The following is an 8,830-nucleotide window of genomic DNA, read 5'->3' as shown; positions in this document are numbered from 1 at the left end:
CCCCAGTTCCCCATCTATCCCTATAGTAACCCTGTTCCCTATCTACCCCTATAGTGCCCCCTCTTCCCCTATAGTGCCTCTGCTCCCCTATAGTAACCCTGTTCTCCCTCTACCCCTATAGTGCCCCCCTCTAACCTTATAGTGCCCCTGCTGCCCCTATAGTAACCCTGTTCCCCATCTATCCCTATAGTGCCCCCCTCTACCCCTATAGTGCCCCCTCTTCCCCTATAGTGGCCCTGCTCCCCTATAGTAACCCTGCTCCCCATCTACCCCTATAGTTCCTCCCCATCTAACCCTATAGTGTACCTGCTCCCTCCATCTACCCCTATAGTGCCCATGCTCCCCCTATATTGCCATTGTTCCATGTCTACCCTAGTGCCGTCTACCCTACCTACTGCTATAGTGCATTGCTCCCCCATCTACCCCAGTGCACCCGCTCCCCCCATATACTGCCATAGCGCCCCTGCTCCCCATCTACCCCAGTGCCCCTGCTGCCCCTATAGTAACCCTGTTCCCCATCTATCCCTATAGTGCCCCCCTCTACCCCTATAGTGCCCCTGCTGCCCCTATAGTAACCCTGTTCTCCCTCTACCCCTATAGTGCCCCCCTCTACCCCTATAGTGCCCCTGCTCCCCCTATAGTAACCCTGTTCTCCCTCTACCCCTATAGTGCCCCCCTCTACCCATATAGTGCCCCTGCTGCCCCTATAGTAACCCTGTTCCCCATCTATCCCTATAGTGCCCCCCTCTACCCCTATAGCGCCCCTTCTGCCCCTATAGTAACCCTGTTACCCATCTATCCGTATAGTGCCCCCTCTTCCCCTATAGTGCCCCTGCTCCCCCTATAGTAACCCTGTTCCCTATCTCCCCCTATAGTGCCCCCCTCTTTCCCTATATTGCCCCTGCTGCCCCTATAGTAACCCTGTTCCCCCTCTACCCCTATAGTGCCCCCTCTAACCCTATAGTGCCCCCCTCCTCCCCTATAGTGGCCCTGCTCCCCTAAAGTGCCCCTGCTCCCCCTTTAGTAACCCTGTTCCCTATCTCCCCCTATAGTGCCCCCTCTTTCCCTATAGTGCCCCTGCTCCCCCTATAGTAACCCTGTTCTCCCTCTACCCCTATAGTGCCCCCCTCTACCCCTATAGTGCCCCTGCTGCCCCTATAGTAACTCTGCTCCCCATCTATCCCTATAGTGCCCCCCTCTACCCCTATAGTGCCCCTGCTGCCCCTATAGTAACCCTGTTCTCCCTCTACCCCTATAGTGCCCCCCTCTACCCCTATAGTGTCCCTGCTCCCCCTATAGTAACCCTGTTCTCCCTCTACCCCTATAGTGCCCCCCTCTACCCCTATAGTGCCCCTGCTGCCCATATAATAACCCTGTTCCCATCTATCCCTATAGTGCCCCCTCTTCCCCTATAGTGCCCCTGCTCCCCCTATAGTAACCCTGTTCCCTATCTCCCCCTATAGTGCCCCCCTCTTTCCCTATATTGCCCCTGCTGCCCCTATAGTAACCCTGTCCCCCCTCTACCCCTATAGTGCCCCCCTCTACCCCTATAGTGCCCCTGCTGCCCCTATAGTAACCCTGTTCCCCATCTATCCCTATAGTACCCCCTCTTCCCCTATAGTGCCCCTGCTCCCCTATAGTAACCGTGTTCCCTATCTACCCCTATAGTGCCCCCTCTTTCCCTATATTGCCCTTGCTGCCCCTATAGTAACCCTGTTCCCCCTCTACCCCTATAGTGTCCCCCTCTACCCCTATAGTGCCCCACTCTACCCCTATAGTGCCCCCCTCTTCCCCTATAGTGGCCCTGCTCCCCTATAGTAACCCTGCTCCCCATCTACCCCTATAGTTCCTCCCCATCTAACCCTATAGTGTACCTGCTCCCTCCATCTACCCCTATTGTGCCCATGCTCCTCATCTATCCCTATAGTGCCCATGCTCCCCCTATATTGCCATTGTTCCATGTCTACCCTAGTGCCGTCTACTCTACCTACTGCTTTAGTGCATTGCTCCCCCATCTACCCCAGTGCACCCGCTCCCCCCATATACTGCCATAGCGCCCCTGCTCCCCATCTACCCCAGTGCCCCTGCTCCCCCTATCTACTGCTATAGTAACACAAAAAACACACGGTCAATACACACACGTATCAGACACAGTCAAGACACCCATTACAAATATGACACACAGCGAACACATCACACAATCACGTCTGACACACACATGATAAATGTAGCTGTTCAGGCCAATCAGAACGTTGCCGCGGATTACCACAGGAAAGCTCTGATACTGTAAGTGCCTGAGCTCATGAGACAGTTGCTGATGGTCTGCACCCAGTGAAGGCACCGACCAGATTCCCAGCAAACTGGATCACCAGAGATCAGCATGCCCCCCCTCCATGCAAGTTAATGACAGGGAAGAGGGGATAAATATGTGTTAATTGTTAAATTTTCATTTACTAAATCCCCTATACACATTGATGGGGGGGGACAGGATGCTGTAAAATAGGGGCAGAAGCGAATGAAGCTTTCAGGAATTCAAAGGCCTCAAGCGCTTCCGGTTTCCAGACATGAGTATTACCATCCTTTTTAGTCATTCGGGTTATAGGTGCTACAATGGCAGAAAACCCTTTAATAAAGCGCCTATAATAATTCAAAAAACCCAGAAAACGCTGAATGGCTTTCAAACCCTGAGGTAGAGGCCATTCCATGATAGCAGAAAGTTTCTTGGGATCCATACGAAAACCCTTAGCAGAGATTATATAACCCAAGAATTGGACTTCTGATTGATCAAATGAACATTTTTCGAGTTTACAATATAGACCGTTAACAAGAAGAGTCCTCAAAACTAATTTAACATGCATGTGATGAGTATGTAAATCAGGTGAATATATTAATATGTCGTCCAAGTTCACGATTACGAATGTGTGTATGTACTCACGTAGGACATCATTAATACATTCTTGAAAAACTGCTGGGGCGTTACAAAGACCAAAGGCCATCACAGTATATTCATAATGACCACTCCTGGTATTGAATGCGGTCTTCCATTCATGATCCTTTTTGATATGTATGAGATTGTAAGCACCCCTAAGATGCAGTTTAGTAAACACTGTGGCATGTTTAAGCCTATCAAATAGTTCCGTGATCAAGGGTATAGGGTAAGCATTTTTGATGGTGATTTTATTAAGGCCCCTATAGTCAATACAAGGTCTTAAATCGCCATCTTTCTTGGATACAAAGAAGAAATCAGCCCCTGCCGGAGAAGAAGATCTTCTTATAAATCCCTTTTGTAACGATTCTTTAATATATTCCTCCATAACAAGATTTTCTTGAGGAGACAAAGGGTACACTCTCCCTTTGGGAGGTATAGCACCAGGTAGCAGATTAATAGCACAGTCGTAGGGTCTGTGAGGTGGCAACTTTTCAGCCTCCCTTTTATCAAAAACAGACTTAAGAGACATGTACTGAGGAGGTATAACAGTAGACACAGGAGGAATATTAGTAGAATTCAAAGGGGTTATTTTAACAATACAAGACTCTTGGCAAGCATCACTCCAAGATACTATTTGTCCTGACTCCCAGTCAATAGTGGGATTATGAGTACGCAACCAAGGATACCCTAACACGAGGTGAGAGGAAGGAGAAGTAATGATCTGAAACCGAATGGTTTCTGAGTGTAACACCCCTGTAGACATATGCAATGGTTCAGTTTCACGTGTGATAACTGGGGAGCATAATGGTCTACCATCTATGGCCTCAACGGCCAAGGGTGTCTTCTTCTCTCTAGTGGGTATGTTATTTTCCTTAACAAAACCGGAATCTATAAAGTTTTTGACCGCACCGGAATCAACCAGGGCTAGTATATTCACTGCTATGCAGTTTTTTTCAAGGTGCAGGGAAACAAGCAGAAGCAATTTATCAAGAGGCAAATGTGAGGACTCTGATGTCACACCCAAGGCCTGTCCACTATACGGTCTTAGGTGCGATAGTTTTCCGGACGCATGGGACATTCTTGTCTCATATGGCCCCTCCTACCACAATAAAGGCAAAGTCCCTGTCTCCTATATAGTTTTTCGGCATCAGTAAGTTTAGCAGCCCCTAACTGCATGGGTTCTTCCTCTGACCCTTTAGATCCCTCAGGAGTTTCAGCTCTAGGTGAATTAAAGGAAACAAAGCGTCTATTTCTAGACTTGGTATATAGCCTGTCACGAATCCTGTTATCTAAATCGATGAGATAGTCGATAAGGTCCTCTAAGGGTACAGGAAGATCCTTAGCTGCTACCTCATCCAACATAGTTTCAGATAGGCCTCATGAGTGGCCATCTGTTGTCCTAAACCTGCGGGGTCCATGGCCCTATCGTAATGTCACGGTAATATACCCCAACACGCAAGAATAGTCCAGATAGTCTAGAGGCAAGAAAACAAGATACATCTTACCGGACCTTAGAATGGCCGGACTAGACGAGGACAAGAAAAGACAGAGTCCAGAACAAGCCGAGGTCAAGGGGACAGAGAGACAGCGAAAACTAGAACAAGCCAAGGACTGGTACACAGGAGAGCAAACCGGTGAACAAGACAAGCAAGGATAAAGAGAAAACGGAGTCAGGAACAAAGCCAAGGTCTAGCACCAAAAAAACAATTGAACGATACAAGCACTAAAGGGAACTGAACCAGAAACCACGATAGGGCAAGGTACTAAGGAAAAGGTGAGTATAAATACCCTACATTTCAATTTGATTGGCCCCTGTCATATCCACGCCCCCAAAACGTGAGTGTATGGGGAATGTGGCATGACAGGGGCCAATGGGAGACTGTTTCATATTTCGGCTCCCACTGTCCCTTTAAGAGTGCGCCCGAGACACGCGACGCGCTCTTAGAGTCAGGCGGGACATGTGACCGCTTTTCGCGGTCACTGCCCGCCTTTCTGATTTCGCCGTCGGATGAGCCGCCTGCGGCTCGTGCAGAAGCAGGACCGCGCGTGGCGATAACAGAGGACCCCGACCGCCCCCTGGAGAGGGTAAGTACCGCTACATTGGCGCCCTTTTGCGCCCGTTTTTTTTCCCACTGTTTTGCTGTTTCACGACAGAGTTGGGCCTTTCGGCTAAACATGCAGCAAATTATTTGCCTCGTGTCTACCCTGTCTGCTGGTCTGGGCCCCAGGGATCTCCCCTATCTCTCCCTCTCTGGTGTAGCTAGTTTGGGTGATTAATCCCTATTAGTCTGTATTATTATTATTATTGTTATTATTATTATTATTTTGTCTACAGCTGTATTTTGTTGTCTAAGGGTCTAGTATTGTGCTGTTGTTTTGTGGGTCTCACATTGCAATATGCCACTAGCCTAAGGTGCCTGCCTCCCCCCCCCCCCTTCCCCTGTTGAGAGGGATAAACCTCAAGGCCTGGGGAACCTCTCTTCAGTTTCAAGCTACCCTCCATCAGTAGTTGGCCCTATGTCTCATAATGAGGAGGCTCAGTCCCTGGCGCTGCAACGCTCAGTCACTGATACCATTATGGCAGCTATGGGCTCTATGTCCTCTGCCCTCTCTCAGACCATCTCCCAGGCCTTACTCACGCGCCCACTGGATGCAGAAAGTTCAGGTCCGATGATGCGCCAGCCGCGTTCTGGTTCGGACCCTTCAGGACACACACCCAAGAAGGCCACTGCCAAATCCAGGCACTTAACTCTCTCTGCCTCCAGAACCCATATGACTGGTGAACCTGAGGTCACCCATGACAGCGTGTCTAAAACACGCAAAAGAGCCTTTCCGCGCCAGGCAGAGCGGTCGCGACGATGGACATGAGCACAACCTGAGAGCGACTCCGACTCAGAAATTGGGTCTAGTGAGGAGGCTGATGCTGAGTCCTTGAGTGAGTCTGTTGATGAATCCTTTGGGCAGGGCCTTGACCTTTTGACCCCGCTCATTCTGGGGTGGATGTAAGTGGATCTCGCTACAGCAGGCCCCACTCTCCTGGATCCGTCTGGCGAACCTATGTTCGACCTGGATGATCTCCATCACCCGAGGTCAGCCGAGTGGCTCCCAGCGGACCACGTGGCACGTTACCTGGAGAACTGGGTATGGCACCCCCTCAGTAAGCTCAGGGCTAAATGTCCACAGCCTTTGGTGCCCAATAAAGTCTGTGAGACCCTGGTTGATGATCCTAAAATGACTCAATTCCATATCAAATTGTGATGGAACCATCATAAGGGTTTGGATTCAGCACTTAAGTTGTGCCAAGATAAACATTTGGACGTATTTTCTCCCTTAGCTAAGCTCTTTGACCTGGCTGAAGACGCCAGAGCTGAGAACAAACAGGTTGACCCGGAAGTGACTGGGTGCAGAGGGCAGTCTGCATTACGGGCAGTGTTAATACCTCCCCATCTATAGAACGGCGTACATTCATTCTCTTTAAAATAGAGCCAAAATTGGCCAATCTCGCCCTCACCAAGGCGGGCAAGGAAGCCGAAGGCCTCTTGTTTGGGGACTTCTTTATAAAAGACTTGGGCATTTTGTTCGAGTTTTTACAACCCTTGGTAAAGCCCAGTCCTCCATGAAGAGGGTATATCAAGGGCGGGTCTCTACCAGGGTCACCAGATTCAGGGGTCTTCTGTCTGGCTGTACTTACTACAACTCCCGTGACTCCGGACGAAGCTCCTATACTCAGCAACCCCCCTATCAGGAGTCGAGAGGCCGGTCCCCCTTCTTCCCTTCACATGGAAGACCATGGTGGTCCAGAGGCTTCAGTGGGAACTCCAGCTCCAGACTCCCTTATGGTAAGCTTACATCTACCTCATGTTTCTTCTCAGGTTTGTGTAGGGGGCAGACTCCGTAATTTTTCCCCAGCAGCTTGGTCAGCCCATGCTTGGGTTCTGGCCACCGTTCCGGGTTCCACATAGAGTTGGTTGGCACTCCTGGTCACATCCCTCCACCTCGCCCAATCTCATTCTCCCTACGAGATCGCAATTTGATAGACGTAGAATTGTCGACCCTTCATGAGAAATTAATGTATAAAAATGAGTGCTCTGACACTCTCTCATACTGATCACTAGGAGTTCAACATTGTGAGATACTGTATGTCTATAAACAAAAGAGAGCAGTATACTCATAGTTCCCTTTCATTATAGCTCAATGAGGAAGATATCTGAGCTTCAATAGGGAAATCCCTCAGGAAGCATTCATGTGAAGTGTGTGACTCCAGAGCTATGGAAGGAAGGCGTCTCTGTGCAGCCTGCCTGGATGCAGCAACAATCCTACTCCTGACATCATGAACTTGATTAAACAAGTGGTGTCCAGGGTATTAAGATCCTGTTTGGGCCAAGGATGTCGGATATAGAAATGGAATCTCTTCACAAGGCCTTTTCATCAGATGATGAAGTACAGCCCTCTCTCAACTCACTAGAGTGTGAATCACATCATCTCCAAAGTGCGCAGATCTCTGAACGTGAAGGAATCAGTTAAAGCCTTCATCAAGCAAATACCTCTCTTATTTTCGAAGGAAGAGAGTCACCTTTCGGGTTCATAAGACAATTAGAACAGCAGGAGAGCTATAACATTGCAGGCGGATGTGGATACCTGCCTGGAAGAAGGGTTGCAGTGTATGAGGCAGAGGGGACGATACCTGCCTGGAAGGAGAGCTGCAGCCTGGTCGGGTGGAAAAGCTCCACAAGGACCCCAGTCAAGCTTTGGCGACTGGGACTGAAGCATTCCAGGGTCCCAGCAAGCAGCTAGGAAGCGGACTGGGTGGAGGTACTTAATCGGAGTACAGGAGCTCCGTCACATTTGGTGACAGCGGTGGGATGGCTTTCTAGCGACTTGGAAAATGTCCCTGGGATACCTGTGCATCTTCTGGAGAGGGATAGCACAGACACTCATCCATCGTCCTTGTTGGCAAGGAAGTTCCAGAGCGGCATGTTGCAGGGATTGGCTTTCTTCAGAGGCAATCCATAAGCAGAGGTGCCCACAGACTTGGAGCAGGCAAACATGGCATCCTCTGACTCTTACTCAGAATTTCTGTTCGTGGTGAAGCAGTGACTGGCCTGGTATGACTTTAATGTTTAGATGAAGACCTTCCAGGTGACCTGGAACCAGGTGACCGTCAATATACAAGCCAAGAGAGACCACAAGTTCCGGATGGCTAAGATGATGAGAGGAGGCCTCCAGCGAAAAGAGGTTTGCAGCAGCCCTTCGGCAGAGGTGGTGCAACTGATCTGGGAGGATGTGCCCACAGATTAATTGACTTTACATCAGAGCATGTTATCTTTAAATAATTTTTTATAATTAGCTAAAAATAGGTCTCTCTTTTTTTGTAAATCTAATTCCCAAATACAGTAAGTAATCTTCCCTCCAGTCATAGTGATAGTCTAGTTTAAGTCTATTTTCTTGAGAATTAGGGATGTTAAGGCACATTGCTTGCGATTTGCTTGTATTGAGCTTATAGTACGAGTTTTGACTATATAAAAGTAGTTCTTTCTTTAGGTTTGGTAAAGAGATATGTGGCTGAGTGATTGTTAACAAAATGTCATCTGCATAAGCGTTAAGTTTATATTCGCTCCGCCCTATTTGGACTCCCTGTATATCTTTATTTTGCCGTATTGCTGTGAGTAAAGGTTCTAAAGCAAGAACATAAAGCATCGGTGATAAAGGACAACCCTGGTGTGTTCCATTAGTAATATTGAACGGTTTTGAACAGAATCCTGAGGTCAATACTGTCGCTGTAGGATTACTATAAAGAGCTTTAATGACTGAAAGAAAGGCAGGAGGGAATTTGTATGCGTTCAAGGTTTCACATAAAAAAGTCCAATTCAAACGGTCAAAAGCTTTTTCAGCATCTAAAGA

This window comes from Pelobates fuscus, chromosome 4 (assembly GCF_036172605.1).
Source record: "Pelobates fuscus isolate aPelFus1 chromosome 4, aPelFus1.pri, whole genome shotgun sequence".
Taxonomy (NCBI): Eukaryota; Metazoa; Chordata; class Amphibia; order Anura; family Pelobatidae; genus Pelobates; species Pelobates fuscus.
Note: the sequence above shows the minus strand (reverse complement) of the source record.